This window comes from Salvelinus fontinalis, chromosome 41 (assembly GCF_029448725.1).
Source record: "Salvelinus fontinalis isolate EN_2023a chromosome 41, ASM2944872v1, whole genome shotgun sequence".
Taxonomy (NCBI): Eukaryota; Metazoa; Chordata; class Actinopteri; order Salmoniformes; family Salmonidae; genus Salvelinus; species Salvelinus fontinalis.
In genome coordinates, this window is record NC_074705.1 from 8,635,477 (window position 1) to 8,657,905 (window position 22,429).

The window sequence follows — 22,429 nt, forward strand, 5'->3', positions numbered from 1 at the left end:
GCTTCCGCTGCGCCACTCTGCTTCCAACCACCCCAGATGGGACTTGAACCCACAATCCCTGGCTTAGGAGGCCAGTGCCTTATCCATTAGGCCACTGGGGCACTGTGTTCTCAGTATGACCTATACGAACTGATAGAAGAGGTAAAAAAACATATAATGGCAGGCACTGACAAATGCCCATGAAATTACGAATTTTTTATTTTTGTTCGTACTCCATTGCTAAAAAAACAGGTTAGCAGATGATGGTTTCGATCCATCGACCTCTGGGTTATGGGCCCAGCACGCTTCCGCTGCGCCACTCTGCTTCCAACCACCCAAGATTGGACCCACAAACCCTGACTTAGGAGTACAGTATCTTATCCATTAGGCCACTGGGGCACTGTGTTATCAGTATGACCTATATGAACTGATAGAAGAGGTAAAAACATATATAATGGCAGGCACTGACAAATGCCCATGAAATTACGAATTTTTTATTTTTGTTCGTACTCCATTGCTAAAAAAACAGGTTAGCAGACTATGGTTTCGATCCATCGAGCTCTGGGTTATGGGCCCAGCACGCTTCCGCTGCGCCACTCTGCTTCCAACCACCCAAGATTGGACCCACAAACCCTGACTTAGGAGTACAGTATCTTATCCATTAGGCAACTGGGGCACTGTGTTCTCAGTGTGACCTATACGAACTGATAGAAGAGGTAAAAAAATATATAATGGCAGGCACTGACAAATGCCCATGAAATTACGATTTTTTTATTTTTGTTCGTACTCCATTGCTAAAAAAAAAGGTTAGCAGATGATGGTTTCGATCCATCGACCTCTGGGTTATGGGCCAAGCACGCTTCCGCTGCGCCACTCTGCTTCCAACCACCCAAGATTGGACCCACAAACCCTGACTTAGGAGTACAGTATCTTATCCATTAGGCCACTGGGGCACTGTGTTATCAGTATGACCTATATGAACTGATAGAAGAGGTAAAAACATATATAATGGCAGGCACTGACAAATGCCCATGAAATTACGAATTTTTTATTTTTGTTCGTACTCCATTGCTAAAAAAACAGGTTAGCAGAGGATGGTTTCGATCCATCGACCTCTGGGTTATGGGCCCAGCACGCTTCCGCTGCGCCACTCTGCTTCCAACCACCCAAGATTGGACCCACAAACCCTGACTTAGGAGTACAGTATCTTATCCATTAGGCAACTGGGGCACTTTGTTCTCAGTGTGACCTATACGAACTGATAGAAGAGGTAAAAAAATATATAATGGCAGGCACTGACAAATGCCCATGAAATTACGAATTTTTTATTTTTGTTCGTACTCCATTGCTAAAAAAACAGGTTAGCAGATGATGGTTTCGATGCATCGACCTCTGGGTTATGGGCCCAGCACGCTTCCGCTGCGCCACTCTGCTTCCAACCACCCCAGATGGGACTTGAACCCACAATCCCTGGCTTAGGAGGCCAGTGCCTTATCCATTAGGCCACTGGGGCACTGTGTTCTCAGTATGACCTATACGAACTGATAGAAGAGGTAAAAAAATAAAAAATGGCAGGCACTGACAAATGCCCATGAAATTACGATTTTTTTTATTTTTGTTCGTACTCCATTGGTAAAAAAAACAGGTTAGCAGAGGATGGTTTCGATCCATCGACCTCTGGGTTATGGGCCCAGCACGCTTCCGCTGCGCCACTCTGCTTCCAACCACCCCAGATGGGACTTGAACCCACAATCCCTGGCTTAGGAGGCCAGTGCCTTATCCATTAGGCCACTGGGGCACTGTGTTCTCAGTATGACCTATACGAACTGATAGAAGAGGTAAAAAAATATATAATGGCAGGCACTGACAAATGCCCATGAAATTACGATTTTTTTTATTTTTGTTCGTACTCCATTGCTAAAAAAAACAGGTTAGCAGAGGATGGTTTCGATCCATCGACCTCTGGGTTATGGGCCCAGCACGCTTCCGCTGCGCCACTCTGCTTCCAACCACCCCAGATGGGACTTGAACCCACAAACCCTGACTTAGGAGTACAGTATCTTATCCATTAGGCCACTGGGGCACTGTGTTCTCAGTGTGACCTATACGAACTGATAGAAGAGGTAAAAAAATATATAATGGCAGGCACTGACAAACGCCCATGAAATTACGAATTTTTTATTTTTGTTCATACTCCATTGCTAAAAAAACATGTTAGCAGAGGATGGTTTCGATCCATCGACCTCTGGGTTATGGGCCAAGCACGCTTCCGCTGCGCCACTCTGCTTCCAACCACCCCAGATAGGACTTGAACCCACAATCCCTGGCTTAGGAGGCCAGTGCCTTATCCAGTAGGCCACTGGGGCACTGTGTTCTCAGTATGAGCTATACGAACTGATAGAAGAGGTAAAAAATTATATAATGGCTGGCACTGACAAATGCCCATGAAATTACGATTTTTTTTATTTTTGTTCGTACTCCATTGCTAAAAAAAACAGGTTAGCAGAGGATGGTTTCGATCCATCGACCTCTGGGTTATGGGCCCAGCACGCTTCCGCTGCGCCACTCTGCTTCCAACCACCCCAGATGGGACTTGAACCCACAATCCCTGGCTTAGGAGGCCAGTGCCTTATCCATTGGGCCACTGGGGCACTGTGTTCTCAGCATGACCTATACGAACTGATAGAAGAGGTAAAAAAATATATAATTGCAGGCACTGACAAATGCACATGAAATTACGATTTTTTTTATTTTTGTTCGTACTCCATTGCTAAAAAAAACAGGTTAGCAGAGGATGGTTTCGATCCATCGACCTCTGGGTTATGGGGCCAGCACGCTTCCTCTTCGCCACTCTGCTTCCAACCAGCCCAGATTGGACTTGAACCCACAATCCCTGGCTTAGGAGGCCAGTGCCTTATCCATTAGGCCACTGGGGCACTGTGTTCTCAGTATGACCTATACGAACTGATAGAAGAGGTAAAAAAACATATAATGGCAGGCACTGACAAATGCCCATGAAATTACGAATTTTTTATTTTTGTTCGTACTCCATTGCTAAAAAAACAGGTTAGCAGATGATGGTTTCGATCCATCGACCTCTGGGTTATGGGCCCAGCACGCTTCCGCTGCGCCACTCTGCTTCCAACCACCCAAGATTGGACCCACAAACCCTGACTTAGGAGTACAGTATCTTATCCATTAGGCCACTGGGGCACTGTGTTATCAGTATGACCTATATGAACTGATAGAAGAGGTAAAAACATATATAATGGCAGGCACTGACAAATGCCCATGAAATTACGAATTTTTTATTTTTGTTCGTACTCCATTGCTAAAAAAACAGGTTAGCAGACTATGGTTTCGATCCATCGACCTCTGGGTTATGGGCCCAGCACGCTTCCGCTGCGCCACTCTGCTTCCAACCACCCAAGATTGGACCCACAAACCCTGACTTAGGAGTACAGTATCTTATCCATTAGGCAACTGGGGCACTGTGTTCTCAGTGTGACCTATACGAACTGATAGAAGAGGTAAAAAAATATATAATGGCAGGCACTGACAAATGCCCATGAAATTACGATTTTTTTATTTTTGTTCGTACTCCATTGCTAAAAAAAAAGGTTAGCAGATGATGGTTTCGATCCATCGACCTCTGGGTTATGGGCCAAGCACGCTTCCGCTGCGCCACTCTGCTTCCAACCACCCAAGACTTGGACCCACAAACCCTGACTTAGGAGTACAGTATCTTATCCATTAGGCCACTGGGGCACTGTGTTATCAGTATGACCTATATGAACTGATAGAAGAGGTAAAAACATATATAATGGCAGGCACTGACAAATGCCCATGAAATTACAATTTTTTTATTTTTGTTCGTACTCCATTGCTAAAAAAACAGGTTAGCAGAGGATGGTTTCGATCCATCGACCTCTGGGTTATGGGCCCAGCACGCTTCCGCTGCGCCACTCTGCTTCCAACCACCCAAGATTGGACCCACAAACCCTGACTTAGGAGTACAGTATCTTATCCATTAGGCAACTGGGGCACTGTGTTCTCAGTGTGACCTATACGAACTGATAGAAGAGGTAAAAAAATATATAATGGCAGGCACTGACAAATGCCCATGAAATTACGATTTTTTTATTTTTGTTCGTACTCCATTGCTAAAAAAAAAGGTTAGCAGATGATGGTTTCGATCCATCGACCTCTGGGTTATGGGCCAAGCACGCTTCCGCTGCGCCACTCTGCTTCCAACCACCCAAGATTGGACCCACAAACCCTGACTTAGGAGTACAGTATCTTATCCATTAGGCCACTGGGGCACTGTGTTATCAGTATGACCTATATGAACTGATAGAAGAGGTAAAAACATATATAATGGCAGGCACTGACAAATGCCCATGAAATTACGAATTTTTTATTTTTGTTCGTACTCCATTGCTAAAAAAACAGGTTAGCAGAGGATGGTTTCGATCCATCGACCTCTGGGTTATGGGCCCAGCACGCTTCCACTGCGCCACTCTGCTTCCAACCACCCAAGATTGGACCCACAAACCCTGACTTAGGAGTACAGTATCTTATCCATTAGGCAACTGGGGCACTTTGTTCTCAGTGTGACCTATACGAACTGATAGAAGAGGTAAAAAAATATATAATGGCAGACACTGACAAATGCCCATGAAATTACGAATTTTTTATTTTTGTTCATACTCCATTGCTAAAAAAACAGGTTAGCAGATGATGGTTTCGATCCATCGACCTCTGGGTTACGGGCCCAGCACGCTTCCGCTGCGCCACTCTGCTTCCAACCACCCCAGATGGGACTTGAACCCACAATCCCTGGCTTAGGAGGCCAGTGCCTTATCCATTAGGCCACTGGGGCACTGTGTTATCAGTATGACCTATATGAACTGATAGAAGAGGTAAAAACATATATAATGGCAGGCACTGACAAATGCCCATGAAATTACGAATTTTTTATTTTTGTTCGTACTCCATTGCTAAAAAAACAGGTTAGCAGAGGATGGTTTCGATCCATCGACCTCTGGGTTATGGGCCCAGCACGCTTCCGCTGCGCCACTCTGCTTCCAACCACCCAAGATTGGACCCACAAACCCTGACTTAGGAGTACAGTATCTTATCCATTAGGCAACTGGGGCACTGTGTTCTCAGTGTGACCTATACGAACTGATAGAAGAGGTAAAAAAATATATAATGGCAGGCACTGACAAATGCCCATGAAATTACGATTTTTTTATTTTTGTTCGTACTCCATTGCTAAAAAAAAAGGTTAGCAGATGATGGTTTCGATCCATCGACCTCTGGGTTATGGGCCAAGCACGCTTCCGCTGCGCCACTCTGCTTCCAACCACCCAAGATTGGACCCACAAACCCTGACTTAGGAGTACAGTATCTTATCCATTAGGCCACTGGGGCACTGTGTTATCAGTATGACCTATATGAACTGATAGAAGAGGTAAAAACATATATAATGGCAGGCACTGACAAATGCCCATGAAATTACGAATTTTTTATTTTTGTTCGTACTCCATTGCTAAAAAAACAGGTTAGCAGAGGATGGTTTCGATCCATCGACCTCTGGGTTATGGGCCCAGCACGCTTCCGCTGCGCCACTCTGCTTCCAACCACCCAAGATTGGACCCACAAACCCTGACTTAGGAGTACAGTATCTTATCCATTAGGCAACTGGGGCACTTTGTTCTCAGTGTGACCTATACGAACTGATAGAAGAGGTAAAAAAATATATAATGGCAGACACTGACAAATGCCCATGAAATTACGAATTTTTTATTTTTGTTCATACTCCATTGCTAAAAAAACAGGTTAGCAGATGATGGTTTCGATCCATCGACCTCTGGGTTACGGGCCCAGCACGCTTCCGCTGCGCCACTCTGCTTCCAACCACCCCAGATGGGACTTGAACCCACAATCCCTGGCTTAGGAGGCCAGTGCCTTATCCATTAGGCCACTGGGGCACTGTGTTCTCAGTATGACCTATACGAACTGATAGAAGAGGTAAAAAATTATATAATGGCTGGCACTGACAAATGCCCATGAAATTACGATTTTTTTTATTTTTGTTCGTACTCCATTGCTAAAAAAAACAGGTTAGCAGAGGATGGTTTCGATCCATCGACCTCTGGGTTATGGGCCCAGCACGCTTCCGCTGCGCCACTCTGCTTCCAACCACCCCAGATGGGACTTGAACCCACAATCCCTGGCTTAGGAGGCCAGTGCCTTATCCATTAGGCCACTGGGGCACTGTGTTCTCAGTATGACCTATACGAACTGATAGAAGAGGTAAAAAAATATATAATTGCAGGCACTGACAAATGCACATGAAATTACGATTTTTTTTATTTTTGTTCGTACTCCATTGCTAAAAAAAACAGGTTAGCAGAGGATGGTTTCGATCCATCGACCTCTGGGTTATGGGGCCAGCACGCTTCCTCTTCGCCACTCTGCTTCCAACCAGCCCAGATGGGACTTGAACCCACAATCCCTCGCTTAGGAGGCCAGTGCCTTATCCATTAGGCCACTGGGGCACTGTGTTCTCAGTATGACCTATACGAACTGATAGAAGAGGTAAAAAAACATATAATGGCAGGCACTGACAAATGCACATGAAATTACAAATTTTTTATTTTTGTTCGTACTCCATTGCTAAAAAAATAGGTTAGCAGATGATGGTTTCGATCCATCGACCTCTGGGTTATGGGCCCAGCACGCTTCCGCTGCGCCACTCTGCTTCCAACCACCCAAGATTGGACCCACAAACCCTGACTTAGGAGTACAGTATCTTATCCATTAGGCCACTGGGGCACTGTGTTATCAGTATGACCTATATGAACTGATAGAAGAGGTAAAAACATATATAATGGCAGGCACTGACAAATGCCCATGAAATTACGAATTTTTTATTTTTGTTCGTACTCCATTGCTAAAAAAACAGGTTAGCAGACTATGGTTTCGATCCATCGACCTCTTGTTTAAGGGCCCAGCACGCTTCCGCTGCGCCACTCTGCTTCCAACCACCCAAGATTGGACCCACAAACCCTGACTTAGGAGTACAGTATCTTATCCATTAGGCCACTGGGGCACTGTGTTATCAGTATGACCTATAAGAACTGATAGAAGAGGTAAAAAAATATATAATGGCAGACACTGACAAATGCCCATGAAATTACGAATTTTTTATTTTTGTTCATACTCCATTGCTAAAAAAACAGGTTAGCAGATGATGGTTTCGATCCATCGACCTCTGGGTTACGGGCCCAGCACGCTTCCGCTGCGCCACTCTGCTTCCAACCACCCCAGATGGGACTTGAACCCACAATCCCTGGCTTAGGAGGCCAGTGCCTTATCCATTAGGCCACTGGGGCACTGTGTTCTCAGTATGACCTATACGAACTGATAGAAGAGGTAAAAAAATATATAATGGCAGGCACTGACAAATGCCCATGAAATTACGAATTTTTTATTTTTGTTCATACTCCATTGCTAAAAAAACATGTTAGCAGAGGATGGTTTCGATCCATCGACCTCTGGGTTATGGGCCCAGCACGCTTCCGATGCGCCACTCTGCTTCCAACCACCCCAGATGGGACTTGAACCCACAATCCCTGGCTTAGGAGGCCAGTGCCTTATCCAGTAGGCCACTGGGGCACTGTGTTCTCAGTATGACCTATACGAACTGATAGAAGAGGTAAAAAATTATATAATGGCTGGCACTGACAAATGCCCATGAAATTACGATTTTTTTTATTTTTGTTCGTACTCCATTGCTAAAAAAAACAGGTTAGCAGAGGATGGTTTCGATCCATCGACCTCTGGGTTATGGGCCCAGCACGCTTCCGCTGCGCCACTCTGCTTCCAACCACCCAAGATTGGACCCACAAACCCTGACTTAGGAGTACAGTATCTTATCCATTAGGCAACTGGGGCACTGTGTTCTCAGTGTGACCTATACGAACTGATAGAAGAGGTAAAAAAATATATAATGGCAGGCACTGACAAATGCCCATGAAATTACGATTTTTTTATTTTTGTTCGTACTCCATTGCTAAAAAAAAAGGTTAGCAGATGATGGTTTCGATCCATCGACCTCTGGGTTATGGGCCAAGCACGCTTCCGCTGCGCCACTCTGCTTCCAACCACCCAAGATTGGACCCACAAACCCTGACTTAGGAGTACAGTATCTTATCCATTAGGCCACTGGGGCACTGTGTTATCAGTATGACCTATATGAACTGATAGAAGAGGTAAAAACATATATAATGGCAGGCACTGACAAATGCCCATGAAATTACGAATTTTTTATTTTTGTTCGTACTCCATTGCTAAAAAAACAGGTTAGCAGAGGATGGTTTCGATCCATCGACCTCTGGGTTATGGGCCCAGCACGCTTCCACTGCGCCACTCTGCTTCCAACCACCCAAGATTGGACCCACAAACCCTGACTTAGGAGTACAGTATCTTATCCATTAGGCAACTGGGGCACTTTGTTCTCAGTGTGACCTATACGAACTGATAGAAGAGGTAAAAAAATATATAATGGCAGACACTGACAAATGCCCATGAAATTACGAATTTTTTATTTTTGTTCATACTCCATTGCTAAAAAAACAGGTTAGCAGATGATGGTTTCGATCCATCGACCTCTGGGTTACGGGCCCAGCACGCTTCCGCTGCGCCACTCTGCTTCCAACCACCCCAGATGGGACTTGAACCCACAATCCCTGGCTTAGGAGGCCAGTGCCTTATCCATTAGGCCACTGGGGCACTGTGTTATCAGTATGACCTATATGAACTGATAGAAGAGGTAAAAACATATATAATGGCAGGCACTGACAAATGCCCATGAAATTACGAATTTTTTATTTTTGTTCGTACTCCATTGCTAAAAAAACAGGTTAGCAGAGGATGGTTTCGATCCATCGACCTCTGGGTTATGGGCCCAGCACGCTTCCGCTGCGCCACTCTGCTTCCAACCACCCAAGATTGGACCCACAAACCCTGACTTAGGAGTACAGTATCTTATCCATTAGGCAACTGGGGCACTGTGTTCTCAGTGTGACCTATACGAACTGATAGAAGAGGTAAAAAAATATATAATGGCAGGCACTGACAAATGCCCATGAAATTACGATTTTTTTATTTTTGTTCGTACTCCATTGCTAAAAAAAAAGGTTAGCAGATGATGGTTTCGATCCATCGACCTCTGGGTTATGGGCCAAGCACGCTTCCGCTGCGCCACTCTGCTTCCAACCACCCAAGATTGGACCCACAAACCCTGACTTAGGAGTACAGTATCTTATCCATTAGGCCACTGGGGCACTGTGTTATCAGTATGACCTATATGAACTGATAGAAGAGGTAAAAACATATATAATGGCAGGCACTGACAAATGCCCATGAAATTACGAATTTTTTATTTTTGTTCGTACTCCATTGCTAAAAAAACAGGTTAGCAGAGGATGGTTTCGATCCATCGACCTCTGGGTTATGGGCCCAGCACGATTCCGCTGCGCCACTCTGCTTCCAACCACCCAAGATTGGACCCACAAACCCTGACTTAGGAGTACAGTATCTTATCCATTAGGCAACTGGGGCACTTTGTTCTCAGTGTGACCTATACGAACTGATAGAAGAGGTAAAAAAATATATAATGGCAGACACTGACAAATGCCCATGAAATTACGAATTTTTTATTTTTGTTCATACTCCATTGCTAAAAAAACAGGTTAGCAGATGATGGTTTCGATCCATCGACCTCTGGGTTACGGGCCCAGCACGCTTCCGCTGCGCCACTCTGCTTCCAACCACCCCAGATGGGACTTGAACCCACAATCCCTGGCTTAGGAGGCCAGTGCCTTATCCATTAGGCCACTGGGGCACTGTGTTCTCAGTATGACCTATACGAACTGATAGAAGAGGTAAAAAATTATATAATGGCTGGCACTGACAAATGCCCATGAAATTACGATTTTTTTTATTTTTGTTCGTACTCCATTGCTAAAAAAAACAGGTTAGCAGAGGATGGTTTCGATCCATCGACCTCTGGGTTATGGGCCCAGCACGCTTCCGCTGCGCCACTCTGCTTCCAACCACCCCAGATGGGACTTGAACCCACAATCCCTGGCTTAGGAGGCCAGTGCCTTATCCATTAGGCCACTGGGGCACTGTGTTCTCAGTATGACCTATACGAACTGATAGAAGAGGTAAAAAAATATATAATTGCAGGCACTGACAAATGCACATGAAATTACGATTTTTTTTATTTTTGTTCGTACTCCATTGCTAAAAAAAACAGGTTAGCAGAGGATGGTTTCGATCCATCGACCTCTGGGTTATGGGGCCAGCACGCTTCCTCTTCGCCACTCTGCTTCCAACCAGCCCAGATGGGACTTGAACCCACAATCCCTCGCTTAGGAGGCCAGTGCCTTATCCATTAGGCCACTGGGGCACTGTGTTCTCAGTATGACCTATACGAACTGATAGAAGAGGTAAAAAAACATATAATGGCAGGCACTGACAAATGCACATGAAATTACAAATTTTTTATTTTTGTTCGTACTCCATTGCTAAAAAAATAGGTTAGCAGATGATGGTTTCGATCCATCGACCTCTGGGTTATGGGCCCAGCACGCTTCCGCTGCGCCACTCTGCTTCCAACCACCCAAGATTGGACCCACAAACCCTGACTTAGGAGTACAGTATCTTATCCATTAGGCCACTGGGGCACTGTGTTATCAGTATGACCTATATGAACTGATAGAAGAGGTAAAAACATATATAATGGCAGGCACTGACAAATGCCCATGAAATTACGAATTTTTTATTTTTGTTCGTACTCCATTGCTAAAAAAACAGGTTAGCAGACTATGGTTTCGATCCATCGACCTCTTGTTTAAGGGCCCAGCACGCTTCCGCTGCGCCACTCTGCTTCCAACCACCCAAGATTGGACCCACAAACCCTGACTTAGGAGTACAGTATCTTATCCATTAGGCCACTGGGGCACTGTGTTATCAGTATGACCTATAAGAACTGATAGAAGAGGTAAAAAAATATATAATGGCAGACACTGACAAATGCCCATGAAATTACGAATTTTTTATTTTTGTTCATACTCCATTGCTAAAAAAACAGGTTAGCAGATGATGGTTTCGATCCATCGACCTCTGGGTTACGGGCCCAGCACGCTTCCGCTGCGCCACTCTGCTTCCAACCACCCCAGATGGGACTTGAACCCACAATCCCTGGCTTAGGAGGCCAGTGCCTTATCCATTAGGCCACTGGGGCACTGTGTTCTCAGTATGACCTATACGAACTGATAGAAGAGGTAAAAAAATATATAATGGCAGGCACTGACAAATGCCCATGAAATTACGAATTTTTTATTTTTGTTCATACTCCATTGCTAAAAAAACATGTTAGCAGAGGATGGTTTCGATCCATCGACCTCTGGGTTATGGGCCCAGCACGCTTCCGATGCGCCACTCTGCTTCCAACCACCCCAGATGGGACTTGAACCCACAATCCCTGGCTTAGGAGGCCAGTGCCTTATCCAGTAGGCCACTGGGGCACTGTGTTCTCAGTTTGACCTATACGAACTGATAGAAGAGGTAAAAAATTATATAATGGCTGGCACTGACAAATGCCCATGAAATTACGATTTTTTTTATTTTTGTTCGTACTCCATTGCTAAAAAAAACAGGTTAGCAGAGGATGGTTTCGATCCATCGACCTCTGGGTTATGGGCCCAGCACGCTTCCGCTGCGCCACTCTGCTTCCAACCACCCAAGATTGGACCCACAAACCCTGACTTAGGAGTACAGTATCTTATCCATTAGGCAACTGGGGCACTGTGTTCTCAGTGTGACCTATACGAACTGATAGAAGAGGTAAAAAAATATATAATGGCAGGCACTGACAAATGCCCATGAAATTACGATTTTTTTATTTTTGTTCGTACTCCATTGCTAAAAAAAAAGGTTAGCAGATGATGGTTTCGATCCATCGACCTCTGGGTTATGGGCCAAGCACGCTTCCGCTGCGCCACTCTGCTTCCAACCACCCAAGATTGGACCCACAAACCCTGACTTAGGAGTACAGTATCTTATCCATTAGGCCACTGGGGCACTGTGTTATCAGTATGACCTATATGAACTGATAGAAGAGGTAAAAACATATATAATGGCAGGCACTGACAAATGCCCATGAAATTACGAATTTTTTATTTTTGTTCGTACTCCATTGCTAAAAAAACAGGTTAGCAGAGGATGGTTTCGATCCATCGACCTCTGGGTTATGGGCCCAGCACGCTTCCACTGCGCCACTCTGCTTCCAACCACCCAAGATTGGACCCACAAACCCTGACTTAGGAGTACAGTATCTTATCCATTAGGCAACTGGGGCACTTTGTTCTCAGTGTGACCTATACGAACTGATAGAAGAGGTAAAAAAATATATAATGGCAGACACTGACAAATGCCCATGAAATTACGAATTTTTTATTTTTGTTCATACTCCATTGCTAAAAAAACAGGTTAGCAGATGATGGTTTCGATCCATCGACCTCTGGGTTACGGGCCCAGCACGCTTCCGCTGCGCCACTCTGCTTCCAACCACCCCAGATGGGACTTGAACCCACAATCCCTGGCTTAGGAGGCCAGTGCCTTATCCATTAGGCCACTGGGGCACTGTGTTATCAGTATGACCTATATGAACTGATAGAAGAGGTAAAAACATATATAATGGCAGGCACTGACAAATGCCCATGAAATTACGAATTTTTTATTTTTGTTCGTACTCCATTGCTAAAAAAACAGGTTAGCAGAGGATGGTTTCGATCCATCGACCTCTGGGTTATGGGCCCAGCACGCTTCCGCTGCGCCACTCTGCTTCCAACCACCCAAGATTGGACCCACAAACCCTGACTTAGGAGTACAGTATCTTATCCATTAGGCAACTGGGGCACTTTGTTCTCAGTGTGACCTATACGAACTGATAGAAGAGGTAAAAAAATATATAATGGCAGACACTGACAAATGCCCATGAAATTACGAATTTTTTATTTTTGTTCATACTCCATTGCTAAAAAAACAGGTTAGCAGATGATGGTTTCGATCCATCGACCTCTGGGTTACGGGCCCAGCACGCTTCCGCTGCGCCACTCTGCTTCCAACCACCCCAGATGGGACTTGAACCCACAATCCCTGGCTTAGGAGGCCAGTGCCTTATCCATTAGGCCACTGGGGCACTGTGTTATCAGTATGACCTATATGAACTGATAGAAGAGGTAAAAACATATATAATGGCAGGCACTGACAAATGCCCATGAAATTACGAATTTTTTATTTTTGTTCGTACTCCATTGCTAAAAAAACAGGTTAGCAGAGGATGGTTTCGATCCATCGACCTCTGGGTTATGGGCCCAGCACGCTTCCGCTGCGCCACTCTGCTTCCAACCACCCAAGATTGGACCCACAAACCCTGACTTAGGAGTACAGTATCTTATCCATTAGGCAACTGGGGCACTGTGTTCTCAGTGTGACCTATACGAACTGATAGAAGAGGTAAAAAAATATATAATGGCAGGCACTGACAAATGCCCATGAAATTACGATTTTTTTATTTTTGTTCGTACTCCATTGCTAAAAAAACAGGTTAGCAGATGATGGTTTCGGTCCATCGACCTCTGGGTTACGGGCCCAGCACGCTTCCGCTGCGCCACTCTGCTTCCAACCACCCCAGATGGGACTTGAACCCACAATCCCTGGCTTAGGAGGCCAGTGCCTTATCCATTAGGCCACTGGGGCACTGTGTTCTCAGTATGACCTATACGAACTGATAGAAGAGGTAAAAAATTATATAATGGCTGGCACTGACAAATGCCCATGAAATTACGATTTTTTTTATTTTTGTTCGTACTCCATTGCTAAAAAAAACAGGTTAGCAGAGGATGGTTTCGATCCATCGACCTCTGGGTTATGGGCCCAGCACGCTTCCGCTGCGCCACTCTGCTTCCAACCACCCCAGATGGGACTTGAACCCACAATCCCTGGCTTAGGAGGCCAGTGCCTTATCCATTAGGCCACTGGGGCACTGTGTTCTCAGTATGACCTATACGAACTGATAGAAGAGGTAAAAAAATATATAATTGCAGGCACTGACAAATGCACATGAAATTACGATTTTTTTTATTTTTGTTCGTACTCCATTGCTAAAAAAAACAGGTTAGCAGAGGATGGTTTCGATCCATCGACCTCTGGGTTATGGGGCCAGCACGCTTCCTCTTCGCCACTCTGCTTCCAACCAGCCCAGATGGGACTTGAACCCACAATCCCTCGCTTAGGAGGCCAGTGCCTTATCCATTAGGCCACTGGGGCACTGTGTTCTCAGTATGACCTATACGAACTGATAGAAGAGGTAAAAAAACATATAATGGCAGGCACTGACAAATGCACATGAAATTACGAATTTTTTATTTTTGTTCGTACTCCATTGCTAAAAAAATAGGTTAGCAGATGATGGTTTCGATCCATCGACCTCTGGGTTATGGGCCCAGCACGCTTCCGCTGCGCCACTCTGCTTCCAACCACCCAAGATTGGACCCACAAATCCTGACTTAGGAGTACAGTATCTTATCCATTAGGCCACTGGGGCACTGTGTTATCAGTATGACCTATATGAACTGATAGAAGAGGTAAAAACATATATAATGGCAGGCACTGACAAATGCCCATGAAATTACGATTTTTTTATTTTTGTTCGTACTCCATTGCTAAAAAAACAGGTTAGCAGACTATGGTTTCGATCCATCGACCTCTTGTTTAAGGGCCCAGCACGCTTCCGCTGCGCCACTCTGCTTCCAACCACCCAAGATTGGACCCACAAACCCTGACTTAGGAGTACAGTATCTTATCCATTAGGCCACTGGGGCACTGTGTTATCAGTATGACCTATAAGAACTGATAGAAGAGGTAAAAAAATATATAATGGCAGACACTGACAAATGCCCATGAAATTACGAATTTTTTATTTTTGTTCATACTCCATTGCTAAAAAAACAGGTTAGCAGATGATGGTTTCGATCCATCGACCTCTGGGTTACGGGCCCAGCACGCTTCCGCTGCGCCACTCTGCTTCCAACCACCCCAGATGGGACTTGAACCCACAATCCCTGGCTTAGGAGGCCAGTGCCTTATCCATTAGGCCACTGGGGCACTGTGTTCTCAGTATGACCTATACGAACTGATAGAAGAGGTAAAAAAATATATAATGGCAGGCACTGACAAATGCCCATGAAATTACGAATTTTTTATTTTTGTTCATACTCCATTGCTAAAAAAACATGTTAGCAGAGGATGGTTTCGATCCATCGACCTCTGGGTTATGGGCCCAGCACGCTTCCGCTGCGCCACTCTGCTTCCAACCACCCCAGATGGGACTTGAACCCACAATCCCTGGCTTAGGAGGCCAGTGCCTTATCCAGTAGGCCACTGGGGCACTGTGTTCTCAGTATGACCTATACGAACTGATAGAAGAGGTAAAAAAATATATAATGGCAGGCACTGACAAATGCCCATGAAATTACGAATTTTTTATTTTTGTTCATACTCCATTGCTAAAAAAACATGTTAGCAGAGGATGGTTTCGATCCATCGACCTCTGGGTTATGGGCCCAGCACGCTTCCGCTGCGCCACTCTGCTTCCAACCACCCCAGATGGGACTTGAACCCACAATCCCTGGCTTAGGAGGCCAGTGCCTTATCCAGTAGGCCACTGGGGCACTGTGTTCTCAGTATGACCTATACGAACTGATAGAAGAGGTAAAAAATTATATAATGGCTGGCACTGACAAATGCCCATGAAATTACGATTTTTTTTATTTTTGTTCGTACTCCATTGCTAAAAAAAACAGGTTAGCAGAGGATGGTTTCGATCCATCGACCTCTGGGTTATGGGCCCAGCACGCTTCCGCTGCGCCACTCTGCTTCCAACCACCCCAGATGGGACTTGAACCCACAATCCCTGGCTTAGGAGGCCAGTGCCTTATCCATTAGGCCACTGGGGCACTGTGTTCTCAGTATGACCTATACGAACTGATAGAAGAGGTAAAAAAATATATAATTGCAGGCACTGACAAATGCACATGAAATTACGATTTTTTTTATTTTTGTTCATACTCCATTGCTAAAAAAAACAGGTTAGCAGAGGATGGTTTCGATCCATCGACCTCTGGGTTATGGGGCCAGCACGCTTCCTCTTCGCCACTCTGCTTCCAACCAGCCCAGATGGGACTTGAACCCACAATCCCTGGCTTAGGAGGCCAGTGCCTTATCCATTAGGCCACTGGGGCACTGTGTTCTCAGTATGACCTATACGAACTGATAGAAGAGGTAAAAAAACATATAATGGCAGGCACTGACAAATGCACATGAAATTACGAATTTTTTATTTTTGTTCGTACTCCATTGCTAAAAAAATAGGTTAGCAGATGATGGTTTCGATCCATCGACCTCTGGGTTATGGGCCCAGCACGCTTCCGCTGCGCCACTCTGCTTCCAACCACCCAAGATTGGACCCACAAATCCTGACTTAGGAGTACAGTATCTTATCCATTAGGCCACTGGGGCACTGTGTTATCAGTATGACCTATATGAACTGATAGAAGAGGTAAAAACATATATAATGGCAGGCACTGACAAATGCCCATGAAATTACGAATTTTTTATTTTTGTTCGTACTCCATTGCTAAAAAAACAGGTTAGCAGACTATGGTTTCGATCCATCGACCTCTTGTTTAAGGGCCCAGCACGCTTCCGCTGCGCCACTCTGCTTCCAACCACCCAAGATTGGACCCACAAACCCTGACTTAGGAGTACAGTATCTTATCCATTAGGCCACTGGGGCACTGTGTTATCAGTATGACCTATAAGAACTGATAGAAGAGGTAAAAAAATATATAATGGCAGACACTGACAAATGCCCATGAAATTACGAATTTTTTATTTTTGTTCATACTCCATTGCTAAAAAAACAGGTTAGCAGATGATGGTTTCGATCCATCGACCTCTGGGTTACGGGCCCAGCACGCTTCCGCTGCGCCACTCTGCTTCCAACCACCCCAGATGGGACTTGAACCCACAATCCCTGGCTTAGGAGGCCAGTGCCTTATCCATTAGGCCACTGGGGCACTGTGTTCTCAGTATGACCTATACGAACTGATAGAAGAGGTAAAAAAATATAAAATGGCAGGCACTGACAAATGCCCATGAAATTACGAATTTTTTATTTTTGTTCATACTCCATTGCTAAAAAAACATGTTAGCAGAGGATGGTTTCGATCCATCGACCTCTGGGTTATGGGCCCAGCACGCTTCCGCTGCGCCACTCTGCTTCCAACCACCCCAGATGGGACTTGAACCCACAATCCCTGGCTTAGGAGGCCAGTGCCTTATCCAGTAGGCCACTGGGGCACTGTGTTCTCAGTATGACCTATACGAACTGATAGAAGAGGTAAAAAATTATATAATGGCTGGCACTGACAAATGCCCATGAAATTACGATTTTTTTTATTTTTGTTCGTACTCCATTGCTAAAAAAAACAGGTTAGCAGAGGATGGTTTCGATCCATCGACCTCTGGGTTATGGGCCCAGCACGCTTCCGCTGCGCCACTCTGCTTCCAACCACCCCAGATGGGACTTGAACCCACAATCCCTGGCTTAGGAGGCCAGTGCCTTATCCATTAGGCCACTGGGGCACTGTGTTCTCAGTATGACCTATACGAACTGATAGAAGAGGTAAAAAAATATATAATTGCAGGCACTGACAAATGCACATGAAATTACGATTTTTTTTATTTTTGTTCATACTCCATTGCTAAAAAAAACAGGTTAGCAGAGGATGGTTTCGATCCATCGACCTCTGGGTTATGGGGCCAGCACGCTTCCTCTTCGCCACTCTGCTTCCAACCAGCCCAGATGGGACTTGAACCCACAATCCCTGGCTTAGGAGGCCAGTGCCTTATCCATTAGGCCACTGGGGCACTGTGTTCTCAGTATGACCTATACGAACTGATAGAAGAGGTAAAAAAACATATAATGGCAGGCACTGACAAATGCACATGAAATTACGAATTTTTTATTTTTGTTCGTACTCCATTGCTAAAAAAACAGGTTAGCAGATGATGGTTTCTATCCATCGACCTCTGGGTTATGGGCCCAGCACGCTTCCGCTGCGCCACTCTGCTTCCAACCACCCAAGATTGGACCCACAAACCCTGACTTAGGAGTACAGTATCTTATCCATTAGGCCACTGGGGCACTGTGTTATCAGTATGACCTATATGAACTGATAGAAGAGGTAAAAACATATATAATGGCAGGCACTGACAAATGCCCATGAAATTACGAATTTTTTATTTTTGTTCGTACTCCATTGCTAAAAAAACAGGTTAGCAGACTATGGTTTCGATCCATCGACCTCTTGTTTATGGGCCCAGCACGCTTCCGCTGCGCCACTCTGCTTCCAACCACCCAAGATTGGACCCACAAACCCTGACTTAGGAGTACAGTATCTTATCCATTAGGCCACTGGGGCACTGTGTTATCAGTATGACCTATATGAACTGATAGAAGAGGTAAAAACATATATAATGGCAGGCACTGACAAATGCCCATGAAATTACGATTTTTTTATTTTTGTTCGTACTCCATTGCTAAAAAAAAGGTTAGCAGAGGATGGCTTCGATCCATCGACCTCTGGGTTATGGGCCCAGCACGCTTCCGCTGCGCCACTCTGCTTCCAACCACCCCAGATGGGACTTGAACCCACAATCCCTGGCTTAGGAGGCCAGTGCCTTATCCATTAGGCCACTGGGGCACTGTGTTCTCATTATGACCTATACGAACTGATAGAAGAGGTAAAAAAATATATAATGGCAGGCACTGACAAATGCCCATGAAATTACGAATTTTTTATTTTTGTTCATACTCCATTGCTAAAAAAACATGTTAGCAGAGGATGGTTTCGATCCATCGACCTCTGGGTTATGGGCCCAGCACGCTTCCGCTGCGCCACTCTGCTTCCAACCACCCCAGATGGGACTTGAACCCACAATCCCTGGCTTAGGAGGCCAGTGCCTTATCCAGTAGGCCACTGGGGCACTGTGTTCTCAGTATGACCTATACGAACTGATAGAAGAGGTAAAAAATTATATAATGGCTGGCACTGACAAATGCCCATGAAATTACGATTTTTTTTATTTTTGTTCGTACTCCATTGCTAAAAAAAACAGGTTAGCAGAGGATGCTTTCGATCCATCGACCTCTGGGTTATGGACCCAGCACGCTTCCGCTGCGCCACTCTGCTTCCAACCACCCCAGATGGGACTTGAACCCACAATCCCTGGCTTAGGAGGCCAGTGCCTTATCCATTAGGCCACTGGGGCACTGTGTTCTCAGTATGACCTATACGAACTGATAGAAGAGGTAAAAAAATATATAATTGCAGGCACTGACAAATGCACATGAAATTACGATTTTTTTTATTTTTGTTCGTATTCCATTGCTAAAAAAAACAGGTTAGCAGAGGATGGTTTCGATCCATCGACCTCTGGGTTATGGGGCCAGCACGCTTCCTCTTCGCCACTCTGCTTCCAACCAGCCCAGATGGGACTTGTACCCACAATCCCTGGCTTAGGAGGCCAGTGCCTTATCCATTAGGCCACTGGGGCACTGTGTTCTCAGTATGACCTATACGAACTGATAGAAGAGGTAAAAAAACATATAATGGCAGGCACTGACAAATGCACATGAAATTACGAATTATTTTATTTTTGTTCGTACTCCATTGCTAAAAAAACAGGTTAGCAGATGATGGTTTCGATCCATCGACCTCTGGGTTATGGGCCCAGCACGCTTCCGCTGCGCCACTCTGCTTCCAACCACCCAAGATTGGACCCACAAACCCTGACTTAGGAGTACAGTATCTTATCCATTAGGCCACTGGGGCACTGTGTTATCAGTATGACCTATATGAACTGATAGAAGAGGTAAAAACATATATAATGGCAGGCACTGACAAATGCCCATGAAATTACGAATTTTTTATTTTTGTTCGTACTCCATTGCTAAAAAAACAGGTTAGCAGACTATGGTTTCGATCCATCGACCTCTTGTTTATGGGCCCAGCACGCTTCCGCTGCGCCACTCTGCTTCCAACCACCCAAGATTGGACCCACAAACCCTGACTTAGGAGTACAGTATCTTATCCATTAGGCCACTGGGGCACTGTGTTATCAGTATGACCTATATGAACTGATAGAAGAGGTAAAAACATATATAATGGCAGGCACTGACAAATGCCCATGAAATTACGATTTTTTTATTTTTGTTCGTACTCCATTGCTAAAAAAAAGGTTAGCAGAGGATGGTTTCGATCCATCGACCTCTGGGTTATGGGCCCAGCACGCTTCCGCTGGGCCACTCTGCTTCCAACCACCCAAGATTGGACCCACAAACCCTGACTTAGGAGTACAGTATCTTATCCATTAGGCAACTGGGGCACTGTGTTCTCAGTGTGACCTATACGAACTGATAGAAGAGGTAAAAAAATATATAATGGCAGGCACTGACAAATGCCCATGAAATTACGATTTTTTTATTTTTGTTCGTACTCCATTGCTAAAAAAAAAGGTTAGCAGATGATGGTTTCGATCCATCGACCTCTGGGTTATGGGCCAAGCACGCTTCCGCTGCGCCACTCTGCTTCCAACCACCCAAGATTGGACCCACAAACCCTGACTTAGGAGTACAGTATCTTATCCATTAGGCCACTGGGGCACTGTGTTATCAGTATGACCTATATGAACTGATAGAAGAGGTAAAAACATATATAATGGCAGGCACTGACAAATGCCCATGAAATTACGAATTTTTTATTTTTGTTCGTACTCCATTGCTAAAAAAACAGGTTAGCAGAGGATGGTTTCGATCCATCGACCTCTGGGTTATGGGCCCAGCACGCTTCCGCTGCGCCACTCTGCTTCCAACCACCCAAGATTGGACCCACAAACCCTGACTTAGGAGTACAGTATCTTATCCATTAGGCAACTGGGGCACTTTGTTCTCAGTGTGACCTATACGAACTGATAGAAGAGGTAAAAAAATATATAATGGCAGACACTGACAAATGCCCATGAAATTACGAATTTTTTATTTTTGTTCATACTCCATTGCTAAAAAAACAGGTTAGCAGATGATGGTTTCGATCCATCGACCTCTGGGTTACGGGCCCAGCACGCTTCCGCTGCGCCACTCTGCTTCCAACCACCCCAGATGGGACTTGAACCCACAATCCCTGGCTTAGGAGGCCAGTGCCTTATCCATTAGGCCACTGGGGCACTGTGTTCTCAGTATGACCTATACGAACTGATAGAAGAGGTAAAAAAATATATAATGGCAGGCACTGACAAATGCCCATGAAATTACGATTTTTTTTATTTTTGTTCGTACTCCATTGCTAAAAAAAACAGGTTAGCAGAGGATGGTTTCGATCCATCGACCTCTGGGTTAAGGGCCCAGCACGCTTCCGCTGCGCCACTCTGCTTCCAACCACCCCAGATGGGACTTGAACCCACAAACCCTGACTTAGGAGTACAGTATCTTATCCATTAGGCCACTGGGGCACTGTGTTCTCATTGTGACCTATACGAACTGATAGAAGAGGTAAAAAAATATATAATGGCAGGCACTGACAAACGCCCATGAAATTAGGAATTTTTTATTTTTGTTCATACTCCATTGCTAAAAAAACATGTTAGCAGAGGATGGTTTCGATCCATCGACCTCTGGGTTATGGGCCCAGCACGCTTCCGCTGCGCCACTCTGCTTCCAACCACCCCAGATGGGACTTGAACCCACAATCCCTGGCTTAGGAGGCCAGTGCCTTATCCATTAGGCCACTGGGGCACTGTGTTCTCAGTATGACCTATACGAACTGATAGAAGAGGTAAAAAAATATGTAATTGCAGGCACTGACAAATGCACATGAAATTACGAATTTTTTTATTTTTGTTCGTACTCCATTGCAAAAAAAAAACAGGTTAGCAGAGGATGGTTTCGATCCATCGACCTCTGGGTTATGGGGCCAGCACGCTTCCTCTTCGCCTCTCTGCTTCCAACCAGCCCAGATGGGACTTGAACCCACAATCCCTGGCTTAGGAGGCCAGTGCCTTATCCATTAGGCCACTGGGGCACTGTGTTCTCAGTATGACCTATACGAACTGATAGAAGAGGTAAAAAAATATATAATGGCAGGCACTGACAAATGCACATGAAATTACGAATTTTTTATTTTTGTTCGTACTCCATTGCTAAAAAAACAGGTTAGCAGATGATGGTTTCGATCCATCGACCTCT

The 22,429-nt window shown here is 45.0% G+C and overlaps 33 non-coding genes across 33 annotated transcripts; all 33 read right to left on the reverse strand.

Moving 5' to 3' along the window:
* Nucleotides 1-28: 28 nt before the first annotated feature.
* Nucleotides 29-101, reverse strand: trnar-ccu (transfer RNA arginine (anticodon CCU)). Its single transcript has one exon. It is a non-coding gene; the product is annotated as a tRNA-Arg (tRNA).
* A 1,318-nt stretch (nt 102-1,419) lies between these two features.
* On the reverse strand, nt 1,420-1,492 carry trnar-ccu (transfer RNA arginine (anticodon CCU)). The gene has a single exon. It is a non-coding gene; the product is annotated as a tRNA-Arg (tRNA).
* Nucleotides 1,493-1,704: 212 nt separating this feature from the next.
* trnar-ccu (transfer RNA arginine (anticodon CCU)) lies at nt 1,705-1,777 on the reverse strand. The gene has a single exon. It is a non-coding gene; the product is annotated as a tRNA-Arg (tRNA).
* Nucleotides 1,778-2,557: 780 nt separating this feature from the next.
* On the reverse strand, nt 2,558-2,630 carry trnar-ccu (transfer RNA arginine (anticodon CCU)). The gene has a single exon. It is a non-coding gene; the product is annotated as a tRNA-Arg (tRNA).
* Nucleotides 2,631-4,433: 1,803 nt separating this feature from the next.
* trnam-cau (transfer RNA methionine (anticodon CAU)) lies at nt 4,434-4,505 on the reverse strand. The gene has a single exon. It is a non-coding gene; the product is annotated as a tRNA-Met (tRNA).
* Nucleotides 4,506-4,788: 283 nt separating this feature from the next.
* On the reverse strand, nt 4,789-4,861 carry trnar-ccu (transfer RNA arginine (anticodon CCU)). Its single transcript has one exon. It is a non-coding gene; the product is annotated as a tRNA-Arg (tRNA).
* A 1,041-nt stretch (nt 4,862-5,902) lies between these two features.
* On the reverse strand, nt 5,903-5,975 carry trnar-ccu (transfer RNA arginine (anticodon CCU)). The gene has a single exon. It is a non-coding gene; the product is annotated as a tRNA-Arg (tRNA).
* A 212-nt stretch (nt 5,976-6,187) lies between these two features.
* trnar-ccu (transfer RNA arginine (anticodon CCU)) lies at nt 6,188-6,260 on the reverse strand. Its single transcript has one exon. It is a non-coding gene; the product is annotated as a tRNA-Arg (tRNA).
* Nucleotides 6,261-7,309: 1,049 nt separating this feature from the next.
* Nucleotides 7,310-7,382, reverse strand: trnar-ccu (transfer RNA arginine (anticodon CCU)). Its single transcript has one exon. It is a non-coding gene; the product is annotated as a tRNA-Arg (tRNA).
* A 210-nt stretch (nt 7,383-7,592) lies between these two features.
* Nucleotides 7,593-7,665, reverse strand: trnar-ccu (transfer RNA arginine (anticodon CCU)). The gene has a single exon. It is a non-coding gene; the product is annotated as a tRNA-Arg (tRNA).
* Nucleotides 7,666-8,353: 688 nt separating this feature from the next.
* Nucleotides 8,354-8,425, reverse strand: trnam-cau (transfer RNA methionine (anticodon CAU)). Its single transcript has one exon. It is a non-coding gene; the product is annotated as a tRNA-Met (tRNA).
* A 283-nt stretch (nt 8,426-8,708) lies between these two features.
* Nucleotides 8,709-8,781, reverse strand: trnar-ccu (transfer RNA arginine (anticodon CCU)). The gene has a single exon. It is a non-coding gene; the product is annotated as a tRNA-Arg (tRNA).
* Nucleotides 8,782-9,822: 1,041 nt separating this feature from the next.
* Nucleotides 9,823-9,895, reverse strand: trnar-ccu (transfer RNA arginine (anticodon CCU)). The gene has a single exon. It is a non-coding gene; the product is annotated as a tRNA-Arg (tRNA).
* A 212-nt stretch (nt 9,896-10,107) lies between these two features.
* On the reverse strand, nt 10,108-10,180 carry trnar-ccu (transfer RNA arginine (anticodon CCU)). The gene has a single exon. It is a non-coding gene; the product is annotated as a tRNA-Arg (tRNA).
* Nucleotides 10,181-11,229: 1,049 nt separating this feature from the next.
* trnar-ccu (transfer RNA arginine (anticodon CCU)) lies at nt 11,230-11,302 on the reverse strand. The gene has a single exon. It is a non-coding gene; the product is annotated as a tRNA-Arg (tRNA).
* Nucleotides 11,303-11,512: 210 nt separating this feature from the next.
* Nucleotides 11,513-11,585, reverse strand: trnar-ccu (transfer RNA arginine (anticodon CCU)). Its single transcript has one exon. It is a non-coding gene; the product is annotated as a tRNA-Arg (tRNA).
* Nucleotides 11,586-12,273: 688 nt separating this feature from the next.
* Nucleotides 12,274-12,345, reverse strand: trnam-cau (transfer RNA methionine (anticodon CAU)). The gene has a single exon. It is a non-coding gene; the product is annotated as a tRNA-Met (tRNA).
* Nucleotides 12,346-12,628: 283 nt separating this feature from the next.
* On the reverse strand, nt 12,629-12,701 carry trnar-ccu (transfer RNA arginine (anticodon CCU)). Its single transcript has one exon. It is a non-coding gene; the product is annotated as a tRNA-Arg (tRNA).
* Nucleotides 12,702-13,188: 487 nt separating this feature from the next.
* Nucleotides 13,189-13,261, reverse strand: trnar-ccu (transfer RNA arginine (anticodon CCU)). The gene has a single exon. It is a non-coding gene; the product is annotated as a tRNA-Arg (tRNA).
* Nucleotides 13,262-13,748: 487 nt separating this feature from the next.
* On the reverse strand, nt 13,749-13,821 carry trnar-ccu (transfer RNA arginine (anticodon CCU)). Its single transcript has one exon. It is a non-coding gene; the product is annotated as a tRNA-Arg (tRNA).
* A 212-nt stretch (nt 13,822-14,033) lies between these two features.
* trnar-ccu (transfer RNA arginine (anticodon CCU)) lies at nt 14,034-14,106 on the reverse strand. The gene has a single exon. It is a non-coding gene; the product is annotated as a tRNA-Arg (tRNA).
* Nucleotides 14,107-15,155: 1,049 nt separating this feature from the next.
* Nucleotides 15,156-15,228, reverse strand: trnar-ccu (transfer RNA arginine (anticodon CCU)). The gene has a single exon. It is a non-coding gene; the product is annotated as a tRNA-Arg (tRNA).
* A 210-nt stretch (nt 15,229-15,438) lies between these two features.
* Nucleotides 15,439-15,511, reverse strand: trnar-ccu (transfer RNA arginine (anticodon CCU)). Its single transcript has one exon. It is a non-coding gene; the product is annotated as a tRNA-Arg (tRNA).
* A 210-nt stretch (nt 15,512-15,721) lies between these two features.
* On the reverse strand, nt 15,722-15,794 carry trnar-ccu (transfer RNA arginine (anticodon CCU)). The gene has a single exon. It is a non-coding gene; the product is annotated as a tRNA-Arg (tRNA).
* A 212-nt stretch (nt 15,795-16,006) lies between these two features.
* Nucleotides 16,007-16,079, reverse strand: trnar-ccu (transfer RNA arginine (anticodon CCU)). Its single transcript has one exon. It is a non-coding gene; the product is annotated as a tRNA-Arg (tRNA).
* Nucleotides 16,080-17,128: 1,049 nt separating this feature from the next.
* trnar-ccu (transfer RNA arginine (anticodon CCU)) lies at nt 17,129-17,201 on the reverse strand. The gene has a single exon. It is a non-coding gene; the product is annotated as a tRNA-Arg (tRNA).
* A 210-nt stretch (nt 17,202-17,411) lies between these two features.
* On the reverse strand, nt 17,412-17,484 carry trnar-ccu (transfer RNA arginine (anticodon CCU)). Its single transcript has one exon. It is a non-coding gene; the product is annotated as a tRNA-Arg (tRNA).
* Nucleotides 17,485-17,696: 212 nt separating this feature from the next.
* On the reverse strand, nt 17,697-17,769 carry trnar-ccu (transfer RNA arginine (anticodon CCU)). The gene has a single exon. It is a non-coding gene; the product is annotated as a tRNA-Arg (tRNA).
* Nucleotides 17,770-18,817: 1,048 nt separating this feature from the next.
* Nucleotides 18,818-18,890, reverse strand: trnar-ccu (transfer RNA arginine (anticodon CCU)). The gene has a single exon. It is a non-coding gene; the product is annotated as a tRNA-Arg (tRNA).
* Nucleotides 18,891-19,100: 210 nt separating this feature from the next.
* Nucleotides 19,101-19,173, reverse strand: trnar-ccu (transfer RNA arginine (anticodon CCU)). The gene has a single exon. It is a non-coding gene; the product is annotated as a tRNA-Arg (tRNA).
* A 212-nt stretch (nt 19,174-19,385) lies between these two features.
* On the reverse strand, nt 19,386-19,458 carry trnar-ccu (transfer RNA arginine (anticodon CCU)). Its single transcript has one exon. It is a non-coding gene; the product is annotated as a tRNA-Arg (tRNA).
* Nucleotides 19,459-21,338: 1,880 nt separating this feature from the next.
* On the reverse strand, nt 21,339-21,411 carry trnar-ccu (transfer RNA arginine (anticodon CCU)). Its single transcript has one exon. It is a non-coding gene; the product is annotated as a tRNA-Arg (tRNA).
* A 495-nt stretch (nt 21,412-21,906) lies between these two features.
* trnar-ccu (transfer RNA arginine (anticodon CCU)) lies at nt 21,907-21,979 on the reverse strand. Its single transcript has one exon. It is a non-coding gene; the product is annotated as a tRNA-Arg (tRNA).
* Nucleotides 21,980-22,429: the final 450 nt, after the last annotated feature.